The 20,565-nt window shown below is 50.4% G+C and overlaps 1 protein-coding gene across 1 annotated transcript in view; it reads right to left on the reverse strand.

Moving 5' to 3' along the window:
- Positions 1 to 20,565, reverse strand: part of EMP2 (epithelial membrane protein 2) — a 43,390-nt gene that overhangs the window by 21,984 nt on the left and 841 nt on the right. The gene's annotated exons all lie outside the window — the stretch shown is intronic.

Here is a 20,565-nt window from a genome sequence, read left to right on the forward strand (position 1 = left end):
GGGCCCTTTTAGGACCCGGACTCGCAGCTCACCACGCCCCTGGCCCGCCTCCACCCCCCCCTCCAATTCCACCCCAGAAGCGGAGCGGGCAACAACGCCGCGCCGCTGCCGCCCGCCCCACCGCAGCTGCTCCTCCGAGATGGGCCCAGCCTGAGCCCATCTCAGAGGAGCAGCCACGGCGAGCGGAGAAGAGGCAGCAGCAGCACAGCGGCGTCGCCCGCTCCGAGACGGGGCGGCTCGCCACGCTCCCCGGTGCCATTTCCCCCCTCCCGCTAGCTCCACCCCAGTGTCTCCTGGCTCCACCCCCAAAGTGTCCTGGCTCCACCCCCAAAGTCCCCAGATATTTTTGAAATTGGACTTGGCAACCCTACTCTGCTACCTGGCATTACATTTTGTGTGTGACACACACGGCCTGGCCAGACAAAGTCTCATTTACGTACAGTGCAGAATATTTGAGCTTTGTGCCTCTTGTAAATTTTCAATGTATTTTGAAGCTTGTAGAAGCCTTCAGTGAAACAGGGCAATACACGCCTCCCTGTTGCGTGCTCGTGCTGGGCTGCCAATTGTCCCTACACCAGCATGTGTCGAAAGAAACCTCTGGAGCGTTGGACTCTTCATTCACGGTTTTGCCAACTTCTTCCCCGGACCTCTACTATAAAGACTATGAACTTTCTTTATGAACTGATAGGACATTGGGTTTCTGGGTGATTTATTGCACTTTTGCTTAAACTGTTTGATAAACTTTATATTTTCATAATTGAGGCTGGTCTTTCGTGGATGCCTTAGGGCATGTTTTCCATTTTCTCCAGAGGAGCTGATCTCTGCCAGCTGAAGATCAGTTGTCAAAGCGGGAGATCTCCAGGCCCCACCTGGAGGCTGGCAACCCTAGCTACTCAGCTTGTTCTAAGATTTGGAGGGGGGGGCAGTCCATTTCAGTCCCCAACGTGTGTTCCAGGAAAGCCCAGGGTTGCCAAAATGCTTTTTCTGAGCTTCGTTTCTCTCAGTACTGAGGAAGCAGAGAAATCCAAAAAAGAGAAACATGGCAGGCCACTCAGCCTCATTTGGTGCCAGGTTCTTTCTCCCCACCCCCCTCCCAGGCAAAGGGCCAAGATGCATCTTTGGGCAAGACCTCTCTGGAGAACTTCTTTTTTAAAGTGGAGGAGGGGGAAAGGAAGCAACCCCACATCACAATTCCGTAGGGATGCCAATTAACTTGCTGACCAGATGGAGGTCTGATTTTGTTCTGATTTTGTGCATGAATTTGTGAAAGATTTGAACACTGTGAATACTTTCTACACATATACTGCAAGTTTTGCAAGATGCTCCCTGGAGGAAAGACCTGGCCATCTGAAATGGGCTTTACTCTGCTAGCATTCCGTTGGAGCTCTTTTCAGATTAATGATTTGGACTTATTTATGATTTGGACTATTCGCACACTGTTGTATATATGTGCATAAATATGCACGTGCGGTATGTAAAATAACGAGGTTGCTGAAATGCACTTTTTTCGTTCTATGAACTACATTTTATAATACTATTTTTCACAGAGTGGTTTGTTTTATTTGGTCGCCACTTCATTCCTCTGCGGAGCCTATTATGTATCTTCAGGTGGTGGCTGGAGATCTCCTGGGATTGCAACCGATCTCCAGAGCTCAGAGACCAGCTTCCCTGGAGAACATGGCTGATTTCGAGGGTGGACCCTTTGGACATCTACCCTGCTGATGCCTTTCTTTTCCCCAGACCCTCCCCTCCCCTGGCTGCACCCCCAAAACATCCAGGTAGCCCCAACCTGGAGTTGGCAACCCTTCAATTCTGCCCTGTGGGATCCATCTCTGTCGCCGCTCCCCAAGCCCAGCCCTTTAATCTCCGAAACTCCCGCCACTCCCTAATTTCTGCCACATTTTCAACGGGTGATTGGCACCCCCCTCCCTCCTTGTCAAGGCCGATGACAGCTAAGCAAGCGGGGTTTCAGGTCATCCCTGTCTTCTTCTTTTTTTTTTTTTAATGTTTCTTATTGTGCAACTCTCTCCCACCCTTGGGTGCACCAAAAGTTCACGGCTGAGCCGGTTTGCCATTGTAAGTCACCCCTGTAAGGACAGCGTGAGCCTTGGTGAAAACCTGGGCTCTTTTTTTGAGCGGGAATGCACAGCAATGCAGTTCTAACTGGGTTTGGTGTCAGGGGCGTGGCTTTATATGCAAATGAGTTCCTGCTGGGCTTTCTCTACAAAACAAGCCCTGGTGAAAGTGGCCCATGCCCTCCAGAGCTGGGGCTGCTGACGTCCAGGTGCCGGGTTGCCTGGTCCAACTCAAGGAATCTCTGGGGAGTTTGGGGGTTGAGCTGGGAGCAAGGCTGGGACAAGCACAACTGAACTCCAAAGGGGGTTCTGACCATCACCTTTAAGGGGACCACACACCTTTTTTTGTCTTAGAACAAGCTGAGAAGCTAGGGTTGCCAGCCTCCAGGTGGGGCCTGGAGATCTCCTGCTTTGACAACCTTCCCTCCATTTGGAAATAATGAAGGATAGGGGCACATTATTTGGGGGCTGACAAAATTGGACCCCCTGGTCCAATCGTTTTGAAACTTGGGGTTTGTTTTGAGGAGAGACACCAGATGCGATGCTGAAAATGTGGTGCCTCTACCTCAAAAAACAGCCCCCCCCCCAAATCCCAGATACCCACCGATTGATTCTCCATCATACCCTTATGAGAATTGGTCTCCATAGGGAATAATGGAGTGCCCAGCAGACATCCCCCCCCTTTCTGGTGACCCTGAAGTGGGGGGAGGGCCTCCAAACTGGGGGATCCCCTGCCCCCACCTGCAGATTGTGTAACACAAAAAGAGAATCACGGCACAAAAGTCAGGGAAACCGAAGCAAAAAAGCTACCGTGAAATCCAGCCTCCAATAAATCAAAAAGTCAAAATTATAAATCCACGTAGAATCTATATTTGAACCATCAGAAAATGAAATCAATCCATCCAATAGGACAGAAGGAATGTGTTCACCACCAGCGCCGGTTTCAGCTTCTCAGCGCATACAATACCGCAATTCTTTAGGAAAGGTGGGAACGATAGTAATATTATAATTCTGTACAGCCAGCAGTCCAAAAAGCAACAGGCTTGTACTATTGTTTCTGTTTTGCAAACGTTTCTTCGAGCATCTCATAAAGCAATTCATATACCGGGTAAGAACGCCGTCAACCTTTAACAATAGAACTTCCTATTGCATGGCGGAGTTTGGGGGGAAAGGCACCCAAAGCAGCCCGTTTCTCCAGGGGAGGTGTTCTCGCTCACCTGGAGATCAGTTGTAATTGTGGGAGATCTTCAGGTGCCAGCTGGGGATTGGCAACCATATCCTAGGACAGGGGTGTCAAACTCATTTGTTATGAGGGCCAGGTCTGCCATAAATGAGATCTTGCTGGGCCAGGCCAGGCCGGGCCATAAAATGTAATGCCAGGTAGCAGAGAGATAAACTTTATAAAGGATATAGACCTCCTGATGACACTTGGGTTTTGGCTACTGTGTGACAGGGAGTGTTGGACTGGGTGGGCCATCAGCCTGATCCAACAGGGCTTCTCTTATGTCCTTATGTCTGGGGCAGTGATGCTCTGTCTTCTTGGTGCTTGGGAGGGCAACAGTGGGAGGGCTTCTAGTGTCCTGGCCCCATTGATGGACCTCCTGATGGCACCTGGGTTTTTTGGCCACTGTGTGGCACAGAGTGTTGGACTGGATGGGCCATTGGCCTGATCCAACATGGCTTCTCTCATGTTCTTAGGTCTGGGGCAGTGATGCTCTGTATTCTCGGTGTTTGGGGAGGGCAACAGTGGGAGGGCTTCTAGTGTCCTGGCCCCACTGATGGACCTCCTGGTGGCACCTGGGTTTTTTGGCCACTGTGTGGCACAGTGTTGGATTGGATGGGCCATTGGCCTGATCCAGCATGGCTTCTCTGTCTGTAATCACAATACAAGAACTTGTTGGCATTCAATAAAATTGCTGAGCAGTCGGGTTAGAATAGATAAAAAGAAGTCCTTCTTCACCCAAAGGGTGAGTAACACATGGAATTCACTGCCACAGGAGGTGGTGGCGGCTACAAGCATAGTCAGCTTCAAGAGGGGATTGGATAAGCATAAGGAGCAGAGGTCCATCAGCGGCTATTCGCCACAGTGTATTGTTGGAACTCTCTGTCTGGGGCAATGATGCTCTGTATTCTTGGTGCTTGGGGTGGCACAGTGGGAGGGCTTCTGGAGTTCTGGCCTCACTAGTGGACCTCCTGATGGCACTTGGGGTTTTTGGCCACTGTGTGACACAGAGTGTTGGACTGGATGGGCCTTTGGCCTGATCCAACATGGCTTCTCTTATGTTCTTAAGAGACACAGAGTGTTGGACTGGATGGGCCATTGGCCTGATCCAACAGGGCTTCTCTTATGTTCTTAAGTGACACAGAGTGTTGGACTGGATGGGCCTTTGGCCTGATCCAACATGGCTTCTCTTATGTTCTTAAGTGACACAGAGTGCTGGACTGGAGGGGCCACTGGCCTGATCCAACAGGGCTTCTCTTATGTTCTTATGTGACTTCTGGAGTTCTGGCCTCACTAGCGAACCTCCTGATGGCACTTGGGGGTTTTGGCCACTGTGTGACACAGAGTGTTGGACTGGATGTTCTTAAGTGACACAGAGTGTTGGACTGGATGGGCCTTTGGCCTGATCCAACATGGCTTCTCTTATGTTCTTAAGTGACACAGAGTGCTGGACTGGAGGGGCCACTGGCCTGATCCAACAGGGCTTCTCTTATGTTCTTATGTGACTTCTGGAGTTCTGGCCTCACTAGTGGACCTCCTGATGGCACTTGGGGGTTTTGGCCACTGTGTGACACAGAGTGTTGGACTGGATGGGCCATTGGCCTGATCCAACAGGGCTTCTCTTATGTTCTTAAGTGACACAGAGTGTTGGACTGGATGGGCCTTTGGCCTGATCCAACATGGCTTCTCTTATGTTCTTAAGTGACACAGAGTGCTGGACTGGAGGGGCCACTGGCCTGATCCAACAGGGCTTCTCTTATGTTCTTATGTGACTTCTGGAGTTCTGGCCTCACTAGTGGACCTCCTGATGGCACTTGGGGGTTTTGGCCACTGTGTGACACAGAGTGTTGGACTGGATGGGCCATTGGCCTGATCCAACAGGGCTTCTCTTATGTTCTTAAGAGACACAGAGTGTTGGACTGGATGGGCCTTTGGCCTGATCCAACATGGCTTCTCCTATGTTCTTAAGTGACACAGAGTGCTGGACTGGAGGGGCCACTGGCCTGATCCAACAGGGCTTCTCTTATGTTCTTATGTGACTTCTGGAGTTCTGGCCTCACTAGTGGACCTCCTGATGGCACTTGGGGGTTTTGGCCACTGTGTGACACAGAGTGTTGGACTGGATGGGCCTTTGGCCTGATCCAACATGGCTTCTCTTATGTTCTTAAGTGACACAGAGTGCTGGACTGGAGGGGCCACTGGCCTGATCCAACAGGGCTTCTCTTATGTTCTTAAGAGACACAGAGTGTTGGACTGGATGGGCCTTTGGCCTGATCCAACATGGCTTCTCTTATGTTCTTAAGTGACACAGAGTGCTGGACTGGAGGGGCCACTGGCCTGATCCAACAGGGCTTCTCTTATGTTCTTATGTGACTTCTGGAGTTCTGGCCTCACTAGTGGACCTCCTGATGGCACTTGGGGGTTTTGGCCACTGTGTGACACAGAGTGTTGGACTGGATGGGCCATTGGCCTGATCCAACAGGGCTTCTCTTATGTTCTTAAGAGACACAGAGTGTTGGACTGGATGGGCCTTTGGCCTGATCCAACATGGCTTCTCTTATGTTCTTAAGTGACACAGAGTGCTGGACTGGAGGGGCCACTGGCCTGATCCAACAGGGCTTCTCTTATGTTCTTATGTGACTTCTGGAGTTCTGGCCTCACTAGTGGACCTCCTGATGGCACTTGGGGGTTTTGGCCACTGTGTGACACAGAGTGTTGGACTGGATGGGCCTTTGGCCTGATCCAACATGGCTTCTCTTATGTTCTTCTGTGACACAGAGTGTTGGACTGGAGGGGCCATTGGCCTGATCCAACAGGGCTTCTCTTATGTTCTTAAGAGACACAGAGTGTTGGACTGGATGGGCCTTTGGCCTGATCCAACATGGCTTCTCTTATGTTCTTAAGTGACACAGAGTGCTGGACTGGAGGGGCCACTGGCCTGATCCAACAGGGCTTCTCTTATGTTCTTATGTGACTTCTGGAGTTCTGGCCTCACTAGTGGACCTCCTGATGGCACTTGGGGGTTTTGGCCACTGTGTGACACAGAGTGTTGGACTGGATGGGCCTTTGGCCTGATCCAACATGGCTTCTCTTATGTCTGGGGCAGTGATGCTCTGTATTCTTGGTGCTTGGCGGGGGGGGCACAGTGGGAGGGCTTCTGGAGTTCTGGCCTCACTAGTGGACCTCCTGACGGCACCTGGGTTTTGGCCACTGTGTGACCCCCCCAATATCTCCTGGCCTGACTCCCAACATCCCCAGATATTTCTTGAATTGGATCTGACAACCCTAGACTGCTCTAATAAGACCACCTTTCAGATGGCCAAATTCCGCACCTCGGCCTGGTCAACAAGCAGGCTGGTTATGTCTTTGTTATTAATCCTGCCCATGCTATTGAAATCAGCCTATTAAGCAGTTTTTACATTTCACTGCATGTAGATGCACTGATGACTCCGCCATGTGTCAGTCGTGGCTGATTTACGACCACAATATAGCCTGGGCTTGACCCATCTCATCAGACCTCGGAAGCTGGGCGGGGTCAGCCCTATCGGTGCTTGCAGATGAGCCACTAAGGAAGTCCCGGTTGCTACGCAGAGGCAGGCAATAGTAAGTCACCTCTGTTTGTTTGACCTGACCTGGATTGCTCAGGCTAAACAGATCTTGGGAACTTAGCAGAGTCGGCCCTGGTTGATGCTTGGATGGGAGGCCACCAACAAAACCCAGGGCCACTTTTCAGAGGCAGGCAATGGCCAACCACGTCTGCTCGTCTCTTGGCCTGACCTCGACAGTGCAGGCTAGACCTGTCTCATCAGAATTTGGGAGCTAAGCAGTGTTGGCTCTGGTGATTCTGGGATGGGAGACCACCAAAGACGTCCAGGGTTGCAACAGAGAGGCAGGCAATGGCCAACCACCTCTGTTTCTCTCTGCTAGGGTCGCAGGTCCCCTGTGGCCACTGGTGGGAGATGAAGGGCGGGGTGGCCACAGCTAGGATGGGAAACTCCTGGAGATTTGGTGATGGATTCTGAGGAGGCTATCCTTCAAAGCAGCCATTTTTCTCCAGGGGAACTGATCGCTGTAGACTAGAGATGATCTGTCATTCCAGGGGATCCCCAGGTCCCACTTGGAGGCTGCCATCTCAAGCCTCCGCACTGACCTGGATGGCTCCAGCTAGCCTGGTGAGATCCTCAGAAGCTAAGGAGGGTCAGTCCTGGTTACTCCATGGATGGGACCCCCCCCAAAGGAAGTCCAGAATCACTCCTCAGAGACAGGCAATGACCAACCGCCTCCGTTCATCTCTGGCCTTGAGAAACCAAGAGGGTCACTGTGACTTGATGGGAAGAAGAAGAAGAAGATACCACAGATCCTCCCAAAGTCCTGGGCACTGCCTTTCCCTCTCCAAAGGAAACCAAACCCTGGTAGCTCTGCCCCTTGGTGGGTCCCCCCCCCCCTCAGGGAGATGCAACAACATAAAGCAGAAAATGTTAAAGTGCCTCTGAGTTGCATTTCCATTGCTACTACAGAGAGCCCCCGTGCCAGGAGAAGGAACTGACACAAACACAGAAAGCCAAATGCCAAGGGTTTGCCTCGTGCCACCTTCTTCAACCACGTCACAAGGGATTGCATCTATGATGGGGGGGGGGGCAACATATGGAAAAGGAAAGAGTGCCTTCTGCTCTCAATGGAGCGGGGAGGGTGACAGGGAGGGACTCCCCACTTGGGAATCGAGGACAGTAGCTCAGTAGTAGAGGTGGCTCAGTGGTAGAGCATCTGCTTGGTAAGCAGAAGGTCCCAGGTTCAATCCCCGGCATCTCCAACTAAAACGGGTCCAGGCAAGTAGGTGTGAATAACCTCAGCTTGAGACCTTGGAGAGCCATGAATGGGGCTGTGGCTCAGTGGTGGAGCATCTGCTTAGTAAGCAGAAGGTCCCAGGTTCAATCCCCGACATCTCCAACTAAAAAGGGTCCAGGCAAGTAGGTGTGAAAAACCTCCGCTTGAGACTCTGGAGAGCCGCTGCCAGTCTGAGTAGACAAGACTGACTTTGATGGACCAAAGAGGGTCTGAGTCAGTAGAAGGCAGCTTCAGATATTCATATGTATTGACTGAACTGAAGAAAGAGCAAGCATTAAAAATGTGACGTTGGCCCCTCTTTAAATTTGCAAGGATCCCTCTGTAGGATGAAGAGGTTGGATAATTTCCCTCCTTCTCCTTCCTCTGTTTAATAATGAAGCGGTGAAGGCCCCCGAAAACTAAGTCGCAGAATGACGAAACAGCCAGTATCTATGCAAGGGACTCTCCAAATATACAGAAAAACACAACTTTGTGACTTAAGTCCTCCCAAGTCCTCTCTATGGCCCCACTCTGCTATAAAAAAGAGAATGTTGAAAGAGCAGCTGAGAATCTGTTAAAGAGAAAGCAGGGAATTCCATTGCTCAAACTGTTTGAGAGTTTAGAGAATCCATGGCGGGGTGTGGCGGGGTGGAGAGTCAAGTGTTATTTCCAAATTTTTATCATCTCCCCTCTCCTCTCATGCTGGCTTCCTCAATTATGGTACTGATTCTATTTACAAGTAACCAGGGTCATTTTGTAGAAAAATAGGTGGTGGAGCTCATTAGCATATCCCCCCCCCAGCCAAAAGCAACCCAATGCAAGAAAGGAGAGCCCTGGGCAAGCAAGGCCCTCTTGGGCTGGCCAGAGATTCAGCCAGCCCAAGCAGGCCTCGCTCACCTGGGGCTCTCCCCCTCCAGTCAGAAGGCCAGCAAGCCACTCACCACCTAAAATCACATAAGAAGTGGAGAAAGGGTGGTGTGGGCTTCTCCAGGGGTTAATGAGGGCTGCTGGGGGCGTGGCAAAGCCCCTGGTGGCTGGCTGGCTGCCCGCTCTCCTAATCCAGGGATTGTTATGCAGCTGCACCTCCTACTCAAAGGACAAGGAAGGTGGGGTGGTGGAGGAGGGGGAACCCTCAGAAAGGTTCAGGAGCTGCGCTCCTGTGAGCTCCTGCTGAATCTGAGGCCTGCAACTATGAACATGAATGTACCATAACAATTACTCACTGCATAGAAGAAGAAAAATCAAGCGTACACTGCAAACCAATGTATGGCTGTTTTTTGTTTTTATGTGGACTAATTCTCATGTTACATTCAGTGCTTCAGAAGACCCATCTGGCACTGCATTCCCAAGGCAAAGGCAGGAGGGGATAGTGGTCGGAGCATCGGACTAGGATCGAAGAGATCTGGGTTCAACTCTCCCTTGGAAAATGCACTTGGGGCCAGACTCTGTCTGTCTGTCACTCTCTCTCCCTCTCAGCCTAATCTGCCTCGCAGGGTTGTTGTGAGGAGAAAACAAAGGAGAGGAGAAAGATGTTATCCCCCTCAGGGAAGAAAGCCAGATATGAACAAAGCAAAGAGACAATTTGTGCAGCTTCTTCTCACCACCTCCCTTCGCGCAGAAAGGTTTTACACCAGGGGTGTCAAACATGCAGTTTGGGAGGTGAATCAGGGCCCCAGAGGGCTCCTATCAGCCCCCCCCCCCTGAGCAACTGGCTGTCATCTGCTTCCTTCTCTCTCTCTCGCTTCCTTCTGCATCACAGCTTGCTTTGCCAGGCTTGCTCAATCGCACAGGAGCTACAGAGCAAAACCTCTCTTTTCTCCCTTGGTTTGTCAGCACATGCTTGCTAGTAAGACTTCAGGCTGGAGTCTAATGCAACTGACAGTTTCTGATCTATGACAGTTCCTGACAGCTTCCTTTAGCAGGTGCAAACCGGTTCTGTCCAGAGGACTTGTGCTTATGCAGCATGACTCAGCATTGTGTGCTGATTGGTGCTTGTATATAGATATGTGTATGTAACTGAGGAGAGCTTGTACAGTACATCCTCTGCTATTGTATGTATTGTCTGGCGAAGCACTTTGACCGGACAGCTATAACTTGTAAATCTGTAAATAAATGTATATAGTTAAGCGCAAGTCAGTGTACTGTATATTCTTAAGACTCTTGAACCCAGACCATACCCTTCAAAGATGCAGTTTGGGAGGTGAATCAGGGCCCGAGGGGGCTTCTTTCAGGCCTCCGAGCAACTGGCTGTCATCTGCTTCCTTCTGCATCACAGCTTGCTTTGCAAGGCTTGCTCAATCGCACAGGAGCTACAGAGCAAAACCTCTCTTTTCTCCATTGGTTGAGGCTCCTCTCTTGGGGAGGAAGAGCTTGCTTTGCCAGACTCTCTCAATCGCACAGCAGAGCTACTGAGCCAAACCTCTCTTCCTTCTGTTGGATGAGGCTCCCCTCCCCCGCCCCAGTCCCCTGGAGAAGGAAGGAAAAAGCCAGAGTTTCCTTTGCCCGGTTCCCTGGATCCCATGGGAGAAATACAAAGAAAGCAGTTTTAAGACCAATGGGTGCTAATGTTTTAAGTTTTTTAAAAGATATATTTGTGTTTGTGTTCTTTATAAAATGTATATCTCTCTTCCGAATCTTAAATATGGCCCGACATGGCCCGGCCCAACAAGGTCTCATTTATGTCAGATCCGGCCCTCCTAACAAATGAGTTTGACACCCCTAGTTTACACAAAAGATCAAGAAGGCCAAGAAATTTTGATATCCAAGTTTCCTTTCAAGCCAGTGATTCCCTTTACCAGTTCTGTATAAACCTGTGCCCACACTGAGTTCTACCCAGCAACGCCATTTTCCCATCCAGTCTCACCAGGTGGCATGAAAATCTGGGCATCTTCTGTGGCTGCGACACAACTGTGGAAAGTTGTACCCACCAAAAACCCTGGGAAAGTTCTGGCGCTATTCATTCGAGAGGTTTACTCCTTCCGGGCCCTCCTGGCCCCAGAGATCAATGGTATTGAATGTGCCGGTTTGGCGTGGGACGTTGGGGAGTTGTTGGTGATATGGCTGGTGTACCATCCACCTAATGCACCGGCCAGCGCCTTACCATCCCTGACGGAGGCTGTAGCAGGTTGGGCATTGGAGTACCCAAGGCTTATGACCCTGGGTGACTTCAGTGTCCATGCTGATGACGCGACCTCCAGTGGGGCGATGGACCTAGTGTCATCCATGGCGACACTGGGGCTCTCCCGATTTGTTACAATGCCCACTCACCAGGCGGGGCACATGTTAGATCTGGTTTTTGCGGTCGGGATTTTGGTGGATGATATTACCGCTGAGGCGGTGCCATCGTCGGACCACCTCGCCCTTAAGGCTCGAGTGGATGTTCCACCCCAAGCCCGTTTAGGCGCCGAGCTTATTTTGGCTCGCCCACAGAGCCTGATGGACCCTGAGCGGTTCCAAATGGTTCTACGGGATCCCTGGCCCCCTGCCGATTCTCTCGATGGCCTGGTGGAGTCGTGGCATGGTCGGCTCTTCAGAGCCATTGATGAGATCGCCCCTCGGTGCCCTCTGCGCCCTCGTGTTAGGCTGGCGCCGTGGTACACCCTGGAATTACGGCAGCTGAAACGGGGGCTCAGACGGCTAGAGAGGCAATGGCGGCGGGCTCGAGACGAAGCGACTAGAACATCTTATAGAGAGTTTATGAGATCCTATGAGATGGCAGTCAAAGCCGCAAAAAGATTTACTTTGCGACCGAGATGGCGTCTGCAAGTTCACGGCCAGCACAATTATTTAGGACGATTCGGAATTCTTTGCAGATAAGATCTCATCGCTCCACCGTAACCTCCCTGCCACATTGGAAACAGTACGTGAACTCGAGGCCTCGTGCCTGTCTTCTGGACCATCTCTGGACTGCTTCGACATGCTTAGCCTGGAGGAATTTGACAGAATCCTCTCCACTGTACGCCCAACAACCTGTGATCTGGACCCATGCCCCTCCTGGCTAATTAAAGCTTGCCAGAGGGGGCTGAGGTGTCCTATACGGGACATCATAAATAGATCCCTCTCAGAGGGGCGTTTCTCAACGCCTCTCAAAGAGGCTGTGGTCCGCCCTCTATTGAAAAAGGTGACATTGGATCTGGCCGAATTGGCTCATTATCGACCAGTCTCAAATTTGCCCTTTTGGGGCAAAATTATTGAGAGGGCAGCAGTGTTACAGTTGCAGAGTTTTCTGGATGACGCTTCTGTGCTAGATCCCCACCAGTCTGGTTTTCGTCCGGGCCATGGGACGGAGACAGTGCTGGTCGCCCTGGTGGATGACCTCCAGCGACATCTGGATCGAGGCGGCGTGGTGGTGCTGATGTTGTTAGACCTATCGGCAGCGTTTGAGACGGTTGACCATCTTGCCAACGCAGGAATTCAGGGGTTGCCTTTGCAGTGGCTTTCCTCTTTCCTTGACGGTCGGGGACAAAGGGTGGTGATTGGGGGAGAATTGTTCCAGAGGCATCCACTTAATTGTGGGGTGCCGCAGGGAGCAGTCCTCTCCCCAGTGTTGTTTAACATCTACATGCGTCCCCTTGCCCAGAGGTATGGGCTGGGTTGTCATCAATATGCCGATGACAGCAAGCTCTATCTACTGATGGACGGACAGCCTGGCTGTGTCCCAGAAAATCTGGACCTGGCATTACAGGCTGTGGCAGGATCGCTTAGGCTGAAGTTGAATCCAGCGCCCCTGCCATTGGCTGTCCAATGAGTCTAGAGGCAGAATCATTATTCCGTTGTGTGTTGTGTGAGCAGCAATTCCTGTGTCTTGTTGTGCAACGGCCCAGGGATGTTTTGGCAGGGCACAGTCATTAAAGAATCAAGATGGGCTTATTTGAACCATGCTCGCTGCTTTTATAATTGCCTCTCAAAAGAGCATGTTATAAATATTTTGGATAAATAAATTAACGCAAGAGCTGACCCGGCAAAGCCCTCTGTTTGGAAACTAGGCCGTGCTTGGTATGGAAATGGGTTTCCACCCAGGAGCCTTGCAGTTTCTGTTTGTGGAGGAAAGTGTGCGAGGGAACCTCCCCGGGCGAAGCTGTCCCAGCACCCTCGGCTCAGCTGGACTTCATGTTCTGCCTCCTCCAGAGGTTCAGGAGGTGACAGAGCCTTTTTGGTAGTGGCCCCAGAACTCTGTCCCTCACAATGTTCCCTGTTACTTTTTAAAGACTAGTACACTTGAACACACAAAGCTGCCAGGTGGGGACAGGGGATCCCACAGTTTGGAGTCCCACCCCCTGCTTCAGGGTCATCAGAAAGTGGGGGGGGGGGAATGGCTGCTGGGCACTCCATAATTCCATATGAAGACCAATTCCCATAGGGTATAATGGAGAATTGATCTGCAGGTATCTGGAGCTCTGGGGGGGGCTGTTATTTGAGGTAGAGGCACCAAATTTTCAGCATAGCATCCGGTGCCTCTCCTCAAAACACCCCCACCAAGTTTCAAAAAGATTGGACCAGGGGGTCCAATTCTATGAGCCCCCAAAGAAGGTGCCCCTATCCTTCATTCTTTTCAATGGAGGGAAGGCATTTAAAAGGTGTGCGGTCCCTTTAAATGTGGTGGCCAGAACTCCCTTTGGAATTCAGTTATGCTTGTCACACTCTTGCTCCTGGTTCCACCCCCAAAGTCTCCTGGCTCCACCCCAAATATTTCTTGAATTGGACTTGGTAACCTTACCATCAAGGTCAATATTGCCTACTCAGACTGGCAACAGCAGTCTCCAGGGACTCAGGCCAAGGTCTTTCCCATCACCTCCTACCTGTTCCTTTTAAATGGAGATGCTGCAGGGGATTGAACCTGGGACCTTCTGCCTGCCAAGCAGAGGCTTTGCCACTGAGCCACCAGGGCCCCTCCCCAAGAGTAAAGACCATCTTTTCCCCCCAGAAAGTGCTGGAATTGGACTGCTGATTCTGGCTCTAAACTCGGTTTTGATGCCTGGATGTTGTCTACATCATATAGACGAGATCTGTTTTTCTTTCCTTTCTTTCTTTTAAAATCTGCAACTCTGATTTAACAGCTACGGTTTTCTGTCTTCACCGGCTTCTATATGTTGCGCTTTAAAGCAGCCTTCTTTTGTTTTTTAATCACTTTGAGAGTATTCTTGAAAGGTGGGATAGATCATTTTGAAATAAGCCGAAGGGAAGGCTTTGTGTGTGAGGAGTTGGGGCAACCATCTGTGTGCGGTAAATGGCAACTGGGGTCATTTCAGGTCAGGAAAATGGGAGAAGGCTCAAACCACCACAATCCTCACCCAAATCAGGACTGTGTGTGTCCAAAATGAAAGAAAAAGGAAGTGCTGGGACGCCGATGCCAGGAGTCATCTGGCATGACCTTCTGTACTAGGAAAGTACTTGCGGATACACGTTGGCAGGGGTGGAATTCTAGCAGGAGCTCCTTTGCATATTAGGCCCCACGCCCCTGATGAAGCCAATCCTCCAAGAGCTTACAAGGCTCTTTTTTGTAAGCTCTTGGTGGATTGGCTACATCACTGGGGTGTGGCCTGATATGCAAAGGAGCTCCTGCTAGAATTCTACCCCCGCACGTTGGCAAGACTCTGAGATGGTCAAAACCAGGGCTTTTTTTGTAGGAAAAGCCCAGTAGGAACTCATTTCCATATCCGGCCACACCCACTGACACCACCATTGTTTTGCACAGGGCTTTTTTGGTAGGAAAAGCCCAGCAGGAGCTCACTTACATATTAGGACACACCCCCTGACACCAAGCCAACCCGAACTGCATTCCTGTGCACTCCTGTTTAAAAAAAAAGCCCTGGTCAAAACTAGGCTTCCCAATCCCCAGGTCCCAGCGGGGGATCCCCCGGTTTTACAGGCTTCCCCCCTCCCCCAGCCAGCTGGCCGGCGGGGGAAGCCCCGCCCCCAAAGCCATTATGCACCTCCATGAACGATTCCCATAGGGAATGATGGGGAATTGATCTGCAGGTATTGGGGGCTCTGGGGGGGCTGTTTTTTGAGATAGAGGCGCCAAATTTTCAGTATAGCATCTAGTGCCTCTCCCCAAAATACCTCCCAAGTTTCAAAAGGATTGGGCCAGGGGGTCCAATTCTATGAGCCCCAAAAGAAGGTGCCCCTATCCTTCATTATTTTCTATGGAAGGAAGGCATTTTAAAAGGTGTGCTGTCCCTTTAAATGTGATGGCCAGAACTCCCTTGGAGTTCAATTATGCTTGTCACAGCCTTGATCGTGGCTCCACCCCCATGTCTCCTGGCCCCACCCCAAAGTCTCCTGGCTCCACCCCCAAAGTCCCCAGATATTTTTTGAATTGGACTTGGCAACCCTAGTGTCACTTAAGAACATAAGAGAAGCCATGTTGGATCAAAACAACTGGCACCAAAGGGCACTTCATGGATCTTGAGGCTTGCCTGGTGTCTGCTTCCTTTTAAGCGCCAGACCAAACTCACCTTTTTTTTACTCAGACTTTAAATTAGGGGAGGTTATCTGGCTGGTGGAAAGGGCCGTAAGTCACAGCTGGCTTATGGTGAAGCCGGAAGGTCCTCAAGGCAAGAGATGAGCAGAGGTGGTCGGCCGCTGCCTGCCTCTGCGTAGCAACCGTGGACTTCCTTGGTGGTCTCCCATCCAAGTACTCACCAGGGCTGACCCTTCTTAGCTTCCAAGATCTGAGAGAACCAGGCCAGCCTGGGCCCTCCAGATCAGGGCAACAAATGAGCAGAGGTGGCTGGCCCTTGCCTGCCTCTGCAGAGCGACCGTGGACTTCCTCGGAGGTCTCCTATCCGAATACGAACTAGGACTGACCCTGCTTAGCTTCTGAGATCTTTTAACATATGAACATATGAAGCTGCCTTCTACTGAATCAGACCCTTGGAACATCAAAGTCAGTATTGTCTTCTCAGACTGGCAGCGGCTCTCCGGGGTCTCAAGCTGAGGTTTTTCACACCTATTCGCCTGGACCCTTTTTTGGAGATGCCAGGGATTGAACCTGGGACCTTCTGCTTCCCAAGCAGATGCTCTACCACTGAGCCACTGTCCCTCCCCTGCTCTCCAGGGTCTCAAGCTGAGGTTTTCCACACCTCTTTGCCTGGACCCTTTTTTGGAGATGCCGGGGATTGAACCTGGGACCTTCTGCTTCCCAAGCAGATGCTCTACCACTGAGCCACCGCCCCTCCCCTGCTCTCCAGGGTCTCAAGCTGAGGTTTTCCACACCTCTTTGCCTGGACCCTTTTTTGGAGATGCCGGGGATTGAACCTGGGACCGCCTGCTTCTCAAGCAGATGCTCTACCACTGAGCCACCGTCCCTCCCCTGCTCTCCAGGGTCTCAAGCTGAGGTTTTCCACACCTATTTGCCTGGACCCTTTTTTGGAGATGCCGGGGATTGAACCTGGGACCTTCTGCTTCTCAAGCAGATGCTCTACCACTGAGCCACCGTCCCTCCCCTGCTCTCCAGGGTCTCAAGCTGAGGTTTTCCACACCTCTTTGCCTGGACCCTTTTTTGGAGATGCCCGGGATTGAACCTGGGACCTTCTGCTTCCCAAGCAGATGCTCTACCACTGAGCCACCATCCCTCCCCAATTAGCCTGGGCCATCCAAGATTAGCCTGGGCCATCCAAGTCAAGACAAGAGATGCTCACAGGTGGTTGGCCCTTGCCTGCCTCTGCGGAGCAACCCGGGACTACCTTGGTGGTCCCGCATCCAAGTATTAATCAGGGCCGACCTGCTTATCTTCTTTGATTCAGCCGGATCAAGCCAGCCTGTTTTTTGCATTACCAACATTTTGACGGTTTGATTTCGCTTTAGGGATAGTTTTTACCAGGGCTTTTTTAGTAGAAAAAGCCCAGCAGGATCTATGAGGCCACATCCCCTGATGTCACCATTGCTTTGCACAGGGCTTTTTTTGTAGCAGGAACTCCTTTGCATATTAGGCCACACGCCCCTGATGTAGCCAGTCCTCCAAGAGCTTACAGTAGACCCTGTAATAAGAGCCCTGTAAGCTCTTGGAGGATTGGCTACATAAGAAGGGCGTGGCCTAATATGCAAAGGAGTTCCTGCTACAAAAAAAACCCCTGCATTTGCATATTAGGCCACACACCCTGACGTCACCATTGTTTCACACAGAGCATTTTTGTAGAAAAAGCCCAGCGGAAACTCAAAAGATTGCAGATTTATACCCCGCCCTTCTGAGAGAGCTCTGACAGAAGCTGCCCTTTCAAGGACAACTCCTACAAAAACTATGGCTGACCCAAGGCTATTCCAGCAGCTGCGGGTGGAGGAGTGGGGAATCAAACTTGGTTCTCCCAGATGAGAGTCCATGCACTTAACCACTACACCAAACTGGCTCCACACCAAACTGGCATGCTGACTTCTTTGTTCACATGACCCGCCCCCCAACACAGAGGCACCTGGCCCTGGTGGACTTCATCTTGGGCTGCTGGAGCCCACCTGCAAGCCTTCCCTGAAATTCAAGCAGATTTACGCATTGCACTTCCGTAATCCCCTGAGAGACACAGGTAGAAATATAACGTCTGAATCCACTGCATTGAACTTGTGGTCTCAAAGATAAGAACATAAGAGAAGCCATGTTGGATCAGGCCAGTGGCCCATCCAGTCCAACACTCTGTGTCACATAAGAACATAAGAGAAGCCCTGTTGGATCAGGCCAGTGGCCCATCCAGTCCAACACTCTGTGTCACATAAGAACATAAGAGAAGCCATGTTGGATCAGGCCAGTGGCCCATCCAGTTCAACACTGTGTCACATAAGAACATAAGAGAAGCCATGTTGGATCAGGCCAGTGGCCCATCCAGTCCAACACTCTGTGTTACACAGTGGCCAGAAAAACCAAGTGTCATCAAGAGGTCCACCAGTGGGGCTAGAAGCCTTTGCACTGTGCCCCCCACAAGCACCAGAAAACAGCATCACTGCCCCAGACAGACAGTTCCAACAGTAGGCTGTGGCTAATAGCCACTGATGAACCTCTGCTCCAGATGCTGATCCAATCCCTTCTTGAAGCTGCCTATGCTTATAGCCGCCGTCACCTCCTGTGGCAGTGAATTCCACGTGTTAATCACCCTTTGGGTGAAGAAGGACTTCTAACCCGGCTGCTCAGCAATTTCATGGATGGCCCCCCACCCCAAAAAACCTTACAATGACGCCAGGGTATGATTGCCAACTTCCAGATGCGGCTGGAGAGCTCCAGGAATTACACTTGATCTCCAGATTACAGCGCTCAGCCCCCTTGGAGAAAATGCCTGCGTTGGAGGGTGGACCCAGCTGCGGCTCCCTCCACTCCCTCAAACCCTGCCCTCCCCGGCCTCTGCTTCCAAATATCCAGGAATTCCCCAACCCAGAGCTGGCAGTTCTGTGCCTAGGAGCCACTCGGAGAGAGGAATGCAAGTGAAATTTCCTGAGTAATTTGCAAATACTTCTTCCCCTGGTGGGGAAGGAATTGGCTTGTATAATGGGCTCTCTGGATGACATTTCCACAGGGATTTGGGTAAGAGAGGTAATTTGCATGCAGGGGAGCCATATGACATGTGAGACGCCAGCCCAGGAGACCAGGGTGCTTTGGGGCGGCATCAGCAGAATCAAATCTCCCTTTGTCAGCCATAAAGGCTAACACAATTTGTGGCAGGGCGTGAGCTTTTTGTGAGTCACTACTCACTGCTTCGTATACAGCTAGAAGGCAATAGAGCCAAATGGGCAGCCGTGTTGGGCTGAGGCAGTAGAACCATGTAGGAGTCAAGTTCCACCAAGTAGGAGCCCTCCCACTGTGCCCCCCCCCCAAGCACCAGAATACAGAGCACCACTGCCCCAGACAGAGTTCCCACAATATGCTGTGGCGAATAGCCACTGATGGACCTCTGCTCCAGATGCTTATCCATTCCCCTCTTGAAGACCAACAAAGTTTTATTCAGAATGTCAGCTCTTGTGTATGCAGACTTCTTCAGACGAGGGGATGGGGTGCAGTGGGCTGAAGAACATGTAGTTGGTGGGTGAAGAGTGTAAACTGATACATCAAATGGCAAAATAGTGTAATAAATTGGAAGGCCGTTTGGTCTGGATAGCAATAAAAGGTGCCTGTTAATTGCTGTTGCTGCAAATCTAGGTAAAACAAAAGGACATATATTTCCTAGTGATGTCTTGGAATACTGTGAATGTATAGCTATAGCCAGCGAGAATGTATAGATAGCTATACATCCACAGTATTCCAATGTATTTCTCTTTTAGAATAGCGTATCAGAATAATTTTTTTTTGTCTTGACATACTGAAATAAGGGATATTGGCTGTTGATCTCATTACATATACTTAACCCATTTTCATTTTATGTATTCTTTTTTTTGAATGGCAAATTAGAATGTTTATAATGTATAAAATGATGTTAAAAAAGTAGATTAGGTGGACAAGAACATCCCTAGGAAATACATGTCCTTTCGTTTTACCTAGTCTTGCAGCAACAGCAATTAACAGGGACCTTTTATTACCTTTTATTGCTATCCAGACCAAGTGGCCTTCTAAATTGTCACACTATTCCGCCATTTGATCCTAAGAACATAAGAGAAGCTATGTTGGATCAGGCCAACGGCCCATCCAGTCCAACACTCTGTGTCACACAGTGGCAAAAAAAATTATATATACACACACACTGTGGCTAATAGCCACTGATGGACCTGTGTTCCATATTTTTATCTAAACCCCTCTTGAAGGTGGCCACGCTTGTGGCCGCCACCACCTCCTGTGGCAGTGAATTCCACATGTTAGTCACCCTTTGGGTGAAGAAGGACTTCCTTTTATCCGTTTTAACCTGTCTGCTCAGCAATTTCATCGAATGCCCACGAGTTCTCGTATTGTGAGAAAGGGAGAAAAGGACTTCTTTCTCTACTTTCTCCATCCCATGCATTATCTTGTAACTTTGTATCCTAACTTTGTTTATCAGTTTACACTCTTAAGCCACCAACTACATGTATTTCAACCCACTGTTCCCCATCCCCTCGTCTGAAGAAGTCTGCATGCACACGAAAGCTGACATTCTGAATAAAACTTTGTTGGTCTTAAAGGTGGAACTTGACTCTTAGCTAGAATGGGAGTCCATCTGCCCTGGTATCTTAGATCTGAAATTGGTCCACTCTCCAAAATGAAAGGACAGATGGACGCCCAGTCTAGCTGTACCTAGAGAGATGAGCAGGGACTCACAAAATCTCTTCTATTGGGCCACAAATTAAGTTAACCTTGAAGGTGCCACGCACTGGATTCTAATTCTCTGGATCTTCTTCTCTCTGACATGATACAACATGAGAATCAACTCCAGATGTCTCAGAATGAAGACAAGCAATCACACACACGCGGCGCACACACCTTTTTTTAACAATATCATCAGAAAAGGAACCAAAAACCATGTGTGGAAGGGCCGGGAATCTCTTTGCTAAATCTAACGG

Source organism: Heteronotia binoei, chromosome 20, assembly GCF_032191835.1.
Source record: "Heteronotia binoei isolate CCM8104 ecotype False Entrance Well chromosome 20, APGP_CSIRO_Hbin_v1, whole genome shotgun sequence".
NCBI lineage: Eukaryota > Metazoa > Chordata > Lepidosauria > Squamata > Gekkonidae > Heteronotia > Heteronotia binoei.